This window comes from Monodelphis domestica, chromosome 1 (genome assembly GCF_027887165.1).
Source record: "Monodelphis domestica isolate mMonDom1 chromosome 1, mMonDom1.pri, whole genome shotgun sequence".
Lineage (NCBI taxonomy): Eukaryota > Metazoa > Chordata > Mammalia > Didelphimorphia > Didelphidae > Monodelphis > Monodelphis domestica.
In genome coordinates, this window is record NC_077227.1 from 77,197,456 (window position 1) to 77,214,114 (window position 16,659).

General features: G+C 39.0%; 1 long non-coding RNA gene across 1 annotated transcript; it reads right to left on the bottom strand.

Annotated features, from left to right (window-relative positions):
• Window positions 1-2,732: 2,732 nt before the first annotated feature.
• Window positions 2,733-15,906, bottom strand: LOC103101897 (uncharacterized). The gene is made up of 3 exons (XR_008912683.1): window positions 15,612-15,906; window positions 13,529-13,641; window positions 2,733-5,170 (listed from the first exon to the last, which is right to left on the bottom strand). It is a non-coding gene; the product is annotated as an uncharacterized LOC103101897 (long non-coding RNA).
• Between the last annotated feature and the right edge of the window lie 753 nt (window positions 15,907-16,659).

The window sequence follows — 16,659 nt, forward strand, 5'->3', positions numbered from 1 at the left end:
ACATTAAGAAAAATAAATAAGATTTTAAGAGTTTAAAAAAGAAAAAAGACCTGGAAGGATTGGAGTAGTGTCTACTCTAAAAGAAGGCAGTTAACCTAATGTATTCTTTACTTTGCTGACTGAATGTTGCTGTAGGCTTGATTCACAAAGTAGCCTGAGGTATGGTCTAGCTCCCAGTAGAACAGAAAATTCTTCCTTTAGGGAAGAAGCAGCCTAGTAGCAACAAAGTAGAAGCTGGCAGTAGCTCAGCAGAGAAGCAGCCCAGAGGCAGAGAATTCTACTTGGGACACAACTCTGGGAACTTCAAGTATTTGACTTCCATTGATGGCATGGAAATAAAGGGATTCTCTTCTTGCTATTTCTCTTGTGTTTAATTAGAATATCTTTTGCTCCATATGTGATGTGGTTTCATCTTATAAAAGAACATTGGATGGTGAGATGTGCATTTGAGTAGACAGTGACCCCCAAAGAACCATAAATCAGGGGTATGTTGAAGAAGTTCCCAGGTGACAAAATGTTGGAAAATTTGGCTCAAAAGGAAGAAATAAAAGAAATCAAAGTCTTGTGGACTGTAGTATTGAAGGAAGTTCATCTTGATAGCTACAGGAAAGGACCATCATGATCTACACACCATTTCCGTCCTGCCTACTCCAGAGAGGGGCTTGACAGGGCAAGAATTGGATTATTTTTTATCTCTGTATCCCCAGTATCTAACACACATAGTAGGTACTCTATAAATATTTGCTAAAGTTTGATTCCAAACTCATGCCTCTTCAGTAGGATTTGAGTCCTTTGCTGATATTACTCTTTTGTTGGGGGAAGGGGAGCGCTTGGTGTCCAGAGAGGGCTACCATGATTGAGATTACAGTCTTCTAAAAAATGGACACATTGTTCTTATATCATACTTATTGTTATTGTATATTTATATTATCATTCCTATAATGTCTTATATTCACCTTGTCCTTATTGATAACTGACAGCCCTAGCCTTGCATTTTCTCTTCAGAGTGTCCCACAGGACAAACTAGAATGGATCTAGGCACACAAGGGTATCTGGTAAAGCTGGATTCTCTTAGTGCTGAGTGAGAGCTTCTTAAAGATAGGAATGAATGACTGAAGGAGGAGATGCTGATAGGAAAAGGTCTTTGAGTGATGGGAGGGGAGGGGAGAGATGTACTTGTTGGGGAAGGAAGAGCCCAGAAAGGAAGGGAAGTAATCCCAAAAGCTGAATAAGGGAGAGGGGATTATGGACAAGGAAGGAGTGAGGGACTGAGGCAGAAAGTAACTGGAAAGTTTTTACTCTCCAAACTCTGAAAAGAGAATCCTGGACCATATGTGTTTCTTCTTCTCCTCAGACCAGGGCATGTGGGGAGGGCTTTAAGCTCATGTTTCTAGGATCCATCCTTGGGTAGTGGCAGTATGGAAGAAACCACCAGACTACTAGGCTCTTCTTCCCAAGGGCTTCTGTTTGGGGAAAAAAACAGTTTTGTTCCCAGCATCGCCCTCCACCCTGTGAAAATGACCATTTATTCCCCTACCTACAAGAAAGAAGAAGAAACCAGATATATAACAAGGAAAACTCCAAGTGAGGAACTTCTTTGGGCACAAAAACCTGGGAGATGATGAAAATGCAAAAAAATGCATCTCCTACCTCAAGGATGCCCTGCCAAAAAGAAGGGTGAGGAGCTCCCTCTTTTTTTACATTCTTGCCTTGGCTGCAAAGTTAGCTAGTTATAGTGTTGCCAGAATATCAGTCTTCCTCTTCTTCTAACCCTCTTCCCCTTTAATCACTCCACCCACTTCCTCTACCCTTGTGCTCCGCTTTGTTACTTATGATCCAAAGACTCACAATCTGTGGAAAAATCCAGTCTGGCTCCAATTTACCTTGCTAGTCTTGTTTCACATTCCCCACCTCCATAAACAATATGTACCAGACCTTCTATCTGCTCCCCAATCTTATCTTGCCCTTTCCTACCCCTGGGCATTTTTTTTTAATTCCAGCCTTAATGGATAGAATTCAGGAAGATCTGGATTCAAATCCCATCCCCCTGCAAAACTTATTAGCTGGTTGACCCTATGCAAATTTTTCTTTAACACTCTGAGCCTCAGTTTCCTCATCTGTAGAGTGGGAAAAAATAATAGCACTTCCCTCAAAAGATTGTTCTGAGGTGCAAATAAGATAATATCTCTAAAACACTTTGTAAATCTTTTAAAGCTATAGAAATGTAAGCCAGTATTATCTTTATTATTATATCTGCCTACTGAAATTGCTTCAAGGCTGACACAGTGTCTCCTCCATGAAGCCTTCCCTGATCCCCATTCTTCCCCCTACCCTTGAAAGTGATCTCTCTTGCTTCAGATTTTCTCATAATAACTGGTATCTCATTTTAGTATTCAGCCTATTCTGCCTTGATTCTACTTGTTTGGGTACATACCTTAATCCTTCCCACCCAAATTCAACTGTAAGCTTTGTGAGGACACGAACTATAGTCTTTTTCATCTTTGTATTCCTGGAGCATAGGGATCTTGTTCATAACAAGTGGTTTAATAAATTCTTGTTGGATTGTTGAGCTGAATTGTGGTGAGAACAGTTGTGAAGGAATTACCTGAGGAAGTGAAAACCACTAAATCTTCTAGTGAACAAATGGATTGTCGTCCAGATGTGTCTCATGAAGAGCCGACTTCAATAATACTCAGCTAGATTGATGATCAAGTAAAACCAAGGTATGCAGTCAAAGAAATATAATTGTGCTTTCCTGAGGTGGACACAGTGGGAGAGGCTCTACCCAATTTATTAGCATCTATTTTAGAGAATCATGGATTAACTATCAACAGCTGCAGAGGCCAGTTGTATGACAAAGGAACAGACATGAAATGCAAGCATGAGGGTATTAATCTGGGAAGTCCAAATCTGGACAATGCAGCTCAAAATCTTGACTCATAATTTTAACCTTTTATTAAACAAAGCTGCTGGACTGGTTTTATAATAAGGAGAAATACTTGGGCAATTTGTATATTATCATCATTATTTCCTGTAGAAAGAGTAGATTATATAAAAAATTTGCTAAAATTTAGTTGACATTTTTTGGGTTCTAGACTGCAGAAGATCTTACCCCTCCTCCCCCCACTCAATGATTTTTGCAATCTCTTTGAGATTGAAGATCCCATCTATGTTTTTCTATGATGTGGAAACATGCTTTAAAAAATAACAGTGGAATATAAATTCTTTGATGGCACGGTCTATTTTATTTTTGTCTTTAATCCCCTAGCATATGGTAGTTAATGAATATTTGTTTAATTGAATTCTAAGGATAACAAATAGGAAACATTATAATCAGTGCCAAACCTATTGCTTTGTAAGGATCAGGTTCTGTCAACCAAATGTTTATTCCCCCATCTGTCATAAGTACTGCCCAACAACAGGCACTCTCATAGGAAATCAGCTCTCCGAAGCTGGCTGCCTCTTTCCCCCTTTCCTTCTATTTTCCACTCCTTTGTAGGTACTAATAATATTTGTCTCCTTGGTCTTGGGTTTACGCATGTGGATTGACCAGTCAGATCATGACTCAGACTCAATTCTACTAGGAAATCTCCCCCTCCTTTCCTTAATTTTATCACTGCCTATAAATTTCATTGATTTGACTTGAAGTCAAGGACATATGGTATAAGACTTGAATCAGAATGTTAATGTAAAATGTATTTGTTGCCCATGTGGGTTGTGTGCGTGTCCACGTGGATCTTTCTAAATGCAGCTTGCAGAGAGCCATGAATATATATATATATATATATATATATATATATATATATATATATATATATATATATACCTGGAGTTTCCTTCATCCCTCTCCTAGGGAGATATTGAGCCCTGCCTAGGGGGAGCAGGAAAGAGGGCCATGAGGCTGGCCAGCTCTGCTGTGCTCAGAGAAGAGATACCAAACTAAAATCTATATGCCTCTCTAAATATTGCTTGTCTACAGAAAATAATTCTTGGGTTCAAATCACTCTCCTTCAAGCCACTACATTATGAGAGGAGTGCCCTACGCTATGTCAAAAGGCTTGCTTCCCATCCCACCAAATGCCAGTTACACAAAGATCATCCCACAGTCCATAGCCAATAAACTCCATTTATCCAAGGCTATTGCAAACAGAAATAGAGAAATTATACAGATTAGCATACACTAGAAAAAAAAAAAACCAGAGTGAATGGGCTCTCCCAGTGGGAAGAAATTATCTTAAATCAATTGAAATAGTCTCTGATCTTATCGAAATAGAAATTCCCTGAAGTCTCTAGTGTGGCAAGTTAGAATTAGGGACATACTCAAGGCTCTCACTCCTTGGCTTCTTCCTAGAGTTTTTTTCTTCCTCTAGGGACCTTTTCCAGAAAACCTGGAACCATGCATATGTATCCTCTCTCTTAGCCCAAAAGCAGAGAAAGGAAAAGAAAACCTCCACTTACAAGTTCTTACCTATTACCCTTATCTAGGCACAAAGCATGGAATAATGATTCTCTTTGTCCTGTTCAAATGTCTACTTTTGAGCCCTACATTGTATTCTAAATAATAAAGTAAATAAAATCCATGCATCTGAAATGGGCATCACCTCAGCTTGTGTGATCTTCCTTAGACTAGGTGGTAATGGCCATTAACATCTGGCAAGGCTTTCATACTGGGGCATTCCACTCATGGCAAAACCTCCTGATAGGCCAGTGTATAGTCTTCTGGGGGGATGAATCAAGAAATTGGGGTGGTCCTGTTTGTCTTTCTTGAGGCAGTCTGGGATCTGCAAGAATGCTGCACTTGATGTTGACCTGTTGTCCAGGAAGCCATCATTTCTGCTCTTCGGTCTTCAGAGCTTTACAAGTTGAGGATTGAAGTCTATTTCCCATACTTCCACAAGGTGCACTCATTTAGTTTCCTTCTCTACCTTGTTCATACCAGGAGAGTGCGTGGGTGTATGTTAGTTAAGGAACACCTGGGAGAGGTGGCTTCCACATGACAGAATGCCAACTCATTCAGGATTCAGGAAAACACCTCTTTCCCCCCTAATTAGCTCCCTTAAGGATCATTCTCCCTTCCATTGCTTTTCTCTATTTTATGAGGTGTTGTAGAGGAGATCTATGGTGGTGGTCACAAAATTGGGAAGACATTCAGAAGTTGATCACAAGGTATCTGAAGGAAAGAAAGATACCAAAGTTCTAGAAAACGTCTTAGACTTTAGTAATACTGAAAAAAATGTAATGAAGAAAGCATCAACATCAATAGCAATAATATTAATAGTAGGCATTTATATAGCACTTTAAGGTTTGCAAAACTCTTTGCAAATATCATATCATTATATCCTTAAAAGTACCCTGAGAAGTAGGTGCTATTTTAATTCTTAGTTTACATATAAGGAAATTGAGATCAAGTATTTTGCCCATGGTCACAGAGCTGAGAAGTGTCTGAGGTCGGATTAGAACTGGGGTCTTACTGTCTCAAAGTCCAGTGATCTATCTACTGTGTCACTTAGCTGCCTATCATAGATACTTGCTTCTTCATCAATATGTAAACTATCATGGGTATGACCACTAGGCAACATTTTGAACAAAGTAGGTCAAGTTGTCAATTATTCAGACTTGGGATGTGTCTGAACATATTAAAGGAACTTTATTAAAGGAACGCTCTTTACGGGAGTAGTGTTTTATAGCAAATCATTCTTCTTCTGGGGAATGGCTTTATTTTTGAACTCCATAGATTTGGTCTTTTAGGAGAAGAAGAAAAATGGATGCTTGCCTTATTCAGTCCATCCTGGGGCTTTTCTGGCTCAAATTTCCCATTGGTAAAACTCTATGGGTGTTGAGTGACTTTGCAAATTAAAAAAAAAAAGACTGATACTCTTTCTATTCTCCAAAATTATCTGGTTCCCTAATTCAACTTCCATTACTGAGCAAATATACCTTCCAAGCTCCACAAGAAAGAGGGAGTCTCTCCTGCCAAACTACTAATTATTAATCAAACATGGTCAGAATCTCTGAGTGGTATTTGTTCTTTTTTTAAATATACCATTAATTCACTTAATTTCTTCCTTGAATTCTTTTCTCTAGTGTAAAGAATACATGTCTTCTTTCACAGCATGAGGAACATGGAAATTTTTTTGTATGATAATACATATATAGCCTATATCATATTACTTGCTATCTTGGAAAGTTGTGAGGGGTGGGAAGTTGGGAAAGACCACAGATCACAAAATGTTAGGGAAATGACTATTAAAATTGTATTGACCTGTGAAAATTTAAATTAAATTAAAAAAAAACATTTTGCTTCTACCCCCCTTTTTTTACTTTACTCTTTTATCACTTTCCCTCTCCTTTCTCTTATCCCCTTTCCCTTGCATTTCTCCACGGTGTGTCACATTTCTATATACAACTAATTCCATATATATTCTTCTTTCTCTGAAACAATTTCGATGAGAATGAGATTCAAGCTTTGCCTGTCAGCCCCTCATTTTCACCTTTACTCTAAAAGACATTCCTTGAAGGCCTCTTTTATGTGAGAAAAAAAATTTCTCTATGTTTCCCTTCTCCCTCTTCCTCCTTCTTTCTTACCATATTACTTTTGGGAAATCATTCCATATAGAATCAACACTCATCCATGATCTCTGTCTATATAGACTCCTTTTAACTGTCTTGTTAACAATAAAGTTCTTAAGAGTTACATGTATCATTTTCACATAAAGGAATGTAAACAGTTTAACTTTATTGAAAACCTTGTGATTACTTTCATGTTGATTTTTTCATGCTTATCTTGAGTTTTCGGTTTGAATGTTATATTTTCTATTCACCTCTGATATTTTTCATCAAGAATGTCTGAAAGTCCTCTATTTAACCCCCCCCCCCCCCCCCGAAGGATTATCCTTAGTTTTGCTGGCTAGGTTAATCTTGGTTGTAATTTTCCTCTTTTGCTTTCTGGAATGGAACAGTGTAAAGCCCTCTACTCCTTCATATGGAAGCCAATAAATCTGGCATCCTGACTCTGGCTCCACAATATTTTAATTGTTTTCTCTTTGGCCTGGAAGTTCTAGAATTTGTACTATAACATTCTGGGTGTTTTCACTATGGGATCTCTTTCAGGAAATGATCAGTGGATTCTTTTGATTTCTATCTTATGGCTAATATTTTTTCATGGCAGACAAATAAAATCTAAATTAAAGATAATGGATAAAAGACAAGCAAGTTTGTATGCAGCCACTTACTTTAACGAGAATGGAGAGAAGGAGCATTCTTTTAAAAATGGGAGACATTACTGGCTCCTGGGAGAGTGACTTCTCCAAGGAGGAAAAGAGAAGGGAATAACTACGTGGCATTAAGTCAGGCAAATGCCTTTCTCTCTCTCTGCACCTGGCTGCATATTCTTGGCTCTTTCTCCTGGATCCTAGCCACTATACAGGATCAGTCTTGTCCCATAGAACTGTGAACTGGGCTTTTTCTTCTGTCCCTGACGTTACTGCATGTTGGCAAGTTCTCATGGCTTATCTTTCAGCAGCTGCTCCCAATAGCATTTCCCCGCTTGTGATTGCTTTTTATCTATTCTTTCTGCCGGCCAAAAGTCTGGGAAGACCTTGGAGGTCTGGGTACTAGGTCATTTCCTTTCCCACAAGTCCCTTTGCCTTTTATGAGTATGACTAAAGTTGTGTAAGAAATAAAGAAATCTCTGGTCCATAATTCTGAGTTGAAAAACTGACTATTCATAGGTAGAGTCAGAGGTCCATCACCATTCCCAGTCTCTGATGAAAGACATTCTATGGATGTTCACAGCTGTTTTTATAGGATTTTAACAGTTGGTACAAATCATTGATTAACCAAACCTACATACTCAAAGTATGTTAGCTATAATTAATACATTTTAGTACAAAGTCCAAGTACTTTAATGATCCTGTCACTACTATCTTCAGATAATATTTTAGGAGGAGACTTATTGATATGATAAAAAATAATAATAACGCACAAGAAGAAACTTAAAGATTCACAAAGTTGCCTCTTTGAGCCATTAAATCTGAGGACCCTACTACTAATGATATACATTTCTAGAAAAGCAAATACTAGTCTTACTTTTACAACTGACTTTATGATTGCTTTTGTTGTCTTCATTAGAATCAGGAGATGGTAAAATTGTGTACTTAACATAAGAAGTTCTTTAGTTATTAACTCTCTCCTCATCTATCACAGTTAATTAACAACTTGAAGTAGCCTTTCTAACATTCTACTTACATATACTACTTAAAGGATTTTATATAAGATGAATTAGTTTTTATGCTAAATGATAAAAATAAAGAAATTAAGTAAAAGAAATGCAAGTTGAGCTTTTCATCTGGGATTACATTTGAATCAGCTAAAAACACATTGATGACCTCTTTGATATATAGAGGTATTAAGCAGGGAAAAGAAAGACTTCTGTAAGTGATATTCCACAGGGGGACCCATCTTTCCCTTAATACTGTTGACTAAAGGATATAGAGAATATGAAATCCCATCATGTTTATCATTTGTTGATTATTAAAACATATGATTATAAAACACTGCCTTAAAGGGTCTTTTTAGCAAGGTGTTTCCTATTCATACATCAACATCATCCAAGATTCCTTAAAAGATATAACCTTGTTCAATCAATTCCTGATTGTAAAGATCAGGTGAGGCATAAAACTTGCCAAAGGTGCTTGTCACCGATGGAAGACACATACCAAGTTGAAGAGGTGGGTGGTGAGATCCTCCCAAAAGCTTCTGCCTATAGATAATGTCATGTTTGTTGCATCAAAACTAGAATATTGCAAAGCATTTCAGAAGTCAGTAACAATTCAAAAGAGTTTGACTTTTATTAACTACATTGGGAAAACAAAGTAGATGAAGAATGTTTATTGTCAATATTATGGCGTGGCATTGAGATGGATTACCTATAGGACATTTCCATCTATCTATCTATCTATCTATCTATCTATCTATCTATCTATCTATCTATCTATCTATCTATCTGTCTGTCTGTCCATTCACCCATCCATCTGTTTTATCCTGTATGTATCTATCTGCACACACATATTTACATGTATGTACACATAAATATGTCTGTTATATAGCTGTGTGTGTATTGGTATATCTGGGACAAATCATACAAATGGATACTGAATTAAGCCTAGAGTTGAACAGAAAAAAAAGAAAATTTATTGCTTTGCCTTCAGGAATTTGAAATACTCCTTTAATCTCCAAATTTCTTCCAGCAATGAAGATATTTTTAAGACCAGTATTCAACTGATGTTCATGCTATTGCATGACTATGAAATATGGGGCACAATAACCTCTGAAGAACTGAAAGTCAGTCTCACACAAAGGGCAATGGTTAGGCATATGATAGCTGTAAGCAAGAACAGGAATAAACTATATGACTGGGAAAATGTATAATGGGAAATAATGGGCTGGTCAGGTCACATAGCAAGAGCAGCAAATGACAGATGGTCTGCCCAAATGCTCCACTGGGATCTTCAAGATGTAAAGAGAAAATGAGGAAGCCTCTGTCTAGTATTTTGAGGTGTATCCCCTCATAGAAAGTGGTAAACTCATAAGAGGTCATGAATTAAAACCTGTACAGGAAAGACAGGCATGGATAGGTTTTGATTTGTGTCACTGGAGGGAACATTTAAATTGATGAGATCGCTGATCCATTTGAGTAGCTTATGGCTCAGCACCTATGGCTCTGGGTATACAAAACCCAGTTCCAGTATTATAGGTTATTGCTCCCCAAATCTTATTTTTTATTCATTTTGTACCTACCTAATATTCTTTCTGGAAGGATCTTAGAATATTGTTCAAAAAAAGTTTATGTCCAATGTCCCTGGACAGACGTAAAAGATATTCCAACTCTCGTATAAGCACTCAAGGTAAAATCAGGCACAGGGGAACCCTTATTTCACCCCACAGAAAATGCAGAAAACACACAAAGGATCTGTACGTAGGCATAAAGGACTCCTAAATAATCAGTACTCTCCTCCCTCTCCAGTGAGTTTTGCCTTCCTTACCAAGGTCTTATAGTCCTCCAGATTCATAGTACTATCCTGTAATTGGTGCTCTCTTCGGAAGGAAAGTAAAGTTAGAGTTCTAGAAAGGCAAATCTCATAGAAGTTCTGGGGATCCCACTTCCACCTCAGAAATGGGTACTAAGAAAGTGAAACTGAAATTTATAGGATAACAACCCCCCCTTGCCATCATATCTGCACTATTTGAATAATATCATATTTTGATATTATTTGATAATTCAACCATATTTTGAATATTAAGATTGAAAATTAACAAATTTGAATAACTCATAATAGTAGGGAAGATTTTTTTCTTCTCTGTCTATACTTATTGGTGATCCATTGGGCTTCAAAGCCTCATTCTCTCTAAGAGGCTAATGCTGCCCAGAAACTTCTCATTCTCTCAATTAAAGACTGAATCACTACAATTCCCAGGAGCTCAGTAACGCCCATCAAATACACTGTCTCACTAAAGCTGGGTCCAGACTTCAAGAACACAAGGTATAGAAGCAATCAATATCCCATCAACACACAAGATACTACCATCTTGTGAGCTAAGGGGCTTCCTTCACTAGATCTGGGATGGAGGGGGAAAGTTGGTGGATCCTTGGAGGGCCAATATTGCCTATTTGTAGGTGCTTCCCAGGGACCAAAGCTCACCTTCAGATCACTGATCTCTGATTTGCATTCAGTATTTTCAGGATCTTTCCAAATTAAAAAAGGGATAGAAATGTTGGTCCTGTCACTGATACTTTTTAAAAATGAGTCTATCACAAAGGACTGGCTCTGACCCAGAACAGACAAGAGCCAAATAATTCATACCCATTGATCTATAATAACCCAAGCCAAGGGGGCAGAGGAGGATGGGAGGTCGATGGGAGTAGAAGTGGCAGTGGAGTGGGAGTGGGTGAGGGTGGAATGGAAGGCAGAGGGGAGGGAGAGCCTGAAACCACTGGATGACTAGGGATCTTCACTGGAGTGGAGAAGGAGGCAGTCTCTTATACAATGATTGTCTAGGATGAGGTAACCTAGATTGCCTCTATTGGTCAAAGTTGGGCTGCTTGGGTCCAGTTCATTGGATGGTCCTGAGGGGGTTAGGATTCTTGGTTTCTAGGGGTGGGAAATTCTCAGGTCTGATGATCAGTGATGCATGGGGTCATTTTTTCTAGATCTATCAGGAAAATCTTGATGTCCTGCCAGGTATTATTAGGCAGTTTCTGTCCCAGGCTTGGACAGATGCTAGGAGAAGGGGGACTTTGGTCCCATGATCTAGCATAATTCATTTGCCTTTCCTTTTTTAAATTTTCTTTAGTGCTATTTACTTTCCTAGATATACAGCATATTACAAACTATAATGTTAGAGCTGATGATGGAGAGAAGAGTTTGGTAGAGTAATCTGGGCAGATCTTTTCCATTTTTTGTCTATTTGTTGTCCTAATATCATACTTAAATACTCTTGCTAATTGGGTTTTTCACTAGGCTTTCTATAAATGTATAAAAGTTTACAAATGAGTATATACATTCTAATCTGGTATTACCTTTGGCTGTCGAATCTCTCTTCTTGGCAAGGAATATAAGCTGGTTAAGATAATTTCTAAACTTTTTTATTTTCTCATTGTGGAGTGCTTGTGTGTATGTGTTTGGGTGGGTGTTTGAATTATCTTCAATTAACTTTCCTAAGGAAATAGTGACAATCTAGCCCTCTACTTACTTCTCCCAGAGGAATGCCTAAACTCCCCTTCCATTTAGATGTAACTTCTTTTTGTTTTCTAGTTTCCTTTATAATTAAAATGTCAGGAGAGAGTTATGTTTATTTCTTCTAGTAGTTGTATACTTTGTTGTTGGACAAGGATTTCCCATTTAGAAAAATAAGAGCTAATACATATAAAACTGTCTACGTGCATCCAGGCACACTCTGACTCCTTTTAATGCTTACTTGCATTGCAGACGAGGGAGGGACCCACCAGGGCCATTTATATTTTGTTTTGTTTCATAACCAAAGACTCCATCACCTAATGGTGGGACTCCTGGCAATGAGCTTTTGTAATTGGCTAGGTTACTTCTTAGAAAGTGGTCTGTTGTTTGTATCAAACTCAAGCTTTCCTTCTTGGTAGGACTTGCTAGAGCATGTGTTCCATTGGTGTAGGCTTTGAGAACCCAGGTCGCTTTCACCTCATGAGGACACGTCAAAGTAGACTTTCATGGAAGTGATTTTATGGGTCTAGGTAGCTCCCAAATGAGGAGGTTCCCTTGACCAAAACTAATTAGCAACTATTCTGAATCTTATGCTTTTGTCTTTATAATTTATAACAATTCTCGTCTTGGTCACTGGGAGGTTAAATGACTTGGTCAGAGTCAGGAAACCAGTTTTTGTTAGAGGTGAGATTTGAACTCAAGTCTTTCTGACTCAGGTGATGCCTCTATTTTTACTGAGACTTATATGCCTACTCTTTCTTCTTTTAAAATCTTAATGTGTGATGAATAACAATCCCAGATGCTCTTATTTTTGAATAACATTGCTTTCATTGCATCTAGCCCCAGAATACCGTAGGGATTCTTCAATGAGAGCCAGAGACAGTTAAAAGAGACGGGTCCAACAATCCACCCAGGAAAAACCAAATGACAAATGCATTAGTCCAGATTCTGACAAAGTAGTTTTCCACTGAGTTTCCCCATTAGTACATATGTCTTTGACAGGAACTACAAAGAGATGATGAGCTGGGTCTAGAATTGAAGAGGAGAAAGAGAGTGAGCTAGATTGCATATGAGAAACTAAATGGTTCCTTCCATGAGCCTTAAGCTCCTTCCTTACATAATCCATCATATATATGAGTATATATATATATATGTGTGTGTATATATATATATATATATATTAAACTCTTATCTTCTGTTTTAGAATCAATACTAAGTATCAGTTCCAAGGCAAAAGAGCTCTAAGGGCTAGGCAGTGGTGATTAAGTGATTTGCCTGGTGTTACACAGCTAGGAAGAGTCTGAGACTAGATTTGAACCCAGGACCTCCCATCACCAGGACTGACTCTCTACACTGAGCCACCTAGCTGTCCTCATCTCTCCTATTTTTAACACCTAATAGTCTTCCTTCTAATGGTTCTGTAGGGCCAAAGTCATGGAGCATTGGGAATACCAAAGAATCAGTGTTGTGGATGGCTCCAAGAAGTTTGGGTAGACTTATGGTGATATAAGGAGATTGAAGTTATCTATAACCATGAATGACAAACTCAAGAAGTCACAGAAAAAGTGCCCAGAAAATCTGACCTCAGACTCTTCCTAGCTGTATGTCCTAGAGTGAGTCCCTTAACCCCCATTGCCTAGCCCTTACTGCTCTTTTGCCTTGGAACCAGTACACAGTATTGATTCTACGATGGAAGGTAAGGGTTTAAAAAATGCCCAAGAACAGTATGATTGGAAAAAAGATATAGTGAAGGTGCAGGATAATGATAGACAGCTTAACGGCTGCCTAGGTACCTTTTGAAATCCAGAAAAATCTTGACCAAGGGTTCTTCACCTTTCATGTGTTCTAAAATCCTTTGTCAGTCTTATTAAGGCCAAGATTCTTTTCTCAGAATGCTATTTTAAATCTGAAAAGCAAAATATATCATGTTATAAAGAAAATCAATTATATTGAAATAAAAACAAAATTTTTCTCCTGTCCAAGTTCATAGACTTCCTGAAATCTAGCCATTGACCCACGTTTAAGGACCTCTGATCCAGAGGAACTCCTCTAACCCAAAGATGATCCATCCAGGATTATCTATGGATCATCTCTGGATAACTTGTGGAAGGGAGTAGAAATTAATTGCACAGGATTAGAAAGTGTAGATGGATCCTGGTCTACACCTGTAGAAGTAGTAACCCCAACAGATAAGATCAAAGCTATTTCCAAATAGTATTCCATTTGGATTAAGTATCCAAAATTGATCTCTGCTGTCAACAATCCAAGCTAAGGGCAAGTGGGAGACTCAAATCTGACCCTCTGAGTCCCAAACCCTCATTCCCTCAGAGGGCACCATTCATGGTGGGGTCAAAGATCCAAGCACTGCCCACACTGGTTACATTAATCTTAGCAGGCTCCAGAACTTCCTGTCCTGGAGTAAAGGAGAAATCTCCCAATGAGCTCAGATTTCTCCAGTGGGGAGTTTGCACAGAAGGTTTTGCTTGGGGATTTGCATAAAGCCAGGTCTATCTTTGGAACCTGGCTGGGGCCCAAGGGTCCAGGCTTGGGGAGGAGGGTCAGTATTCTTTCCATAGCCATGACCGACATTCCCTGGAGTTTGTTTTCATTGTGAATCTTTCACAGGAATTCCTACATATAACACCAGAGCCTTTGAGGCTTGAACATATTTTTCAAAGGGAAAAAACTGGGTCAGGCAATGACCATGAAACCAAGGTTTAAAAGGGCTTTCCATCACCGAGCCTTCCTCCCACTCCTTTTTCTTTTTCTTTTTTTTTTAGTTCCTTTAGAACTTGTCCAAAATTTTCCTTCTGGGTTGATATTTCTCCTTCTGAACTGTAGCCCAAAGGTGAAGAATGTTGGGCAAGTTTCATTGTAGATGGGTGGAGTTGTTTTTGAGTGTGATGAGTAAGGGGGAAAAGTACTGGCAGCCCCATGGTTCAGTGGAGTTGAATGAAAGTCAGATTAGAAATAAGGAGACCTGGGTTCTAGTTCTGGCTCCCCCATTCATTTTGGGTGTGATCTTGGGTAAGTCCTTCCCTTTTCTGGACCTCACTAGCTGTGTGACCCTGGGCAAGTCTCTTCACCCTGTTTGCCTCAATTTCCTCACCTATAAAATGAGCTGGAGAAAGAAAAGGCAAACCACTCTATTATTTCTGCCAAGAAACCCCCAAATGGAGTCATGAAGAGACAAGCTTGAATGAAAAGCAACTGAACAACAAGAAAACATCACACTTTTTTTAGCAATTTGAGATGTATCTAGGACTTTTCTAACACAAATCTGTGAGACAGGCATTTGTAAAATGAAATTTGGGACTGGATGATTTCCCAGGTTCCTGACAACACTGAGCTTACAGTCAATCAAATGATCCTCAAAAACTTGGAGCTGGAAACAACTTAGAGATCCCATAGTGCAACCAAGCCATTTTACAGATGAGGAAACAGATGGGATTTGAACCCAGGTTCTCTGACTACCAATCCAGTGTTCTTTCTATAGCATAACTGGTTCTGAACTCTTTCTGCTTAGAAAAACTGAATTGGTAGGGGGCATCTAGGTAGCTTGGTAGATTGAGAGCCAGGCCTAGAGATGGGAGGTCCTGGATTCAAATCTGACCTCAGACACTTCCCAGCTGTGTGACCCTGGGCAAGTCACTTGACCCCCATTGCCTAGCCCTTACCGCTCTTCTGCCTTGGAGCCAATACACAGTATTGATTCTAAGACAGAAGGTAAGGGTTTAAAAAAAAAGAAAAACTGAATTGGCTTAGAGGACAGTGACTAATCAGGCTTTCCTATCTTTGGCCCAGGTCTTCCCCTCTTTTCTCATTAATTGCTTGTAAATTAATTCTTTAGCCCTTGAAGTCTTTAATTCTTATAACCTTTAATAGTTAAAGTCAGAATCCACTGGGCTTTCCTCTTGATATGTGCCTATAACTTCTCACAGTGGGATTAGAATGAACATTTATTAGGTTTCTATAGTGAATTGCAAACAGAATATAGAACCATCCTTCCATCAGTGCATTCTGCAACCTTCCAGAGCAGAGGACACAGCAAAGAGGCACTGAAGAGACTTCTTAACTTGTTGTCAGGAAGATCTGAGTTCAAATCCTACCTTGGACTGTTACTGGCTGGGTAACCCTTACGGGGCAAGTCTCCAAACCTCTCTCACCTTTGACTCCTTATCTATAAAATGGGGATGATAATAGTACCCAGTCCACAGGGCTGGTGAGAAGTGCAAGTGAGATAATCTATGGGAAATCCTTTGCAAACCTTTAAGTGACATCTACGCTTTTGTAATTGTTATTAATTTCAGAGACGAGTGAGTGGCATTTGATTAAGGCTTGTGCTTTAACCATCATGGGACTTGAAGATTTTTTCAGACTCTTTTCCCCCTAGGAGTGAAGGATCAGAGATTTAGAGCTGGAAAAGCCTTAAAGGATCGTCTTGGTCAGTCCCTGCATTTTACAGATGGCAAAACTGAGACTGAAAAGAGGACTTTGCCCAAGTGGGGCCCCTGGGATTTGAACCCAGTTCAGCATTCTTTCCATTGTACCATACTCCCTTTCTGCCTTTTGTTCATTTAGGACATGAGACCCTCATTAGGTTTGCCAGACTCGGGACATTTCAGTTCTAGATTTTCCCAACAGCGGTAGGGCAGCTGCCAACCTTCCTCCTTTTCTGGTGAGGGGCAGGTGATTGTGCTTTCTCCTGCAGTGATGGGAACTACAGCGGGCATGTCAGGAAAAAGGTGCTACTCCTTTGTTCCTCTGACCATCTGCCCTTCCCTTCTGTCCCAGGGCCATCCATAGGGTTCTCTGAGATCTCAAGAAAACAATTACTTTGGAGTTTTCTTCAGGAGAAGCACCAGGCATCCTGATGGAAAGCATAAGAGTTGGCAAGACTACTCTTTGTCCTTCCAGCATGGGA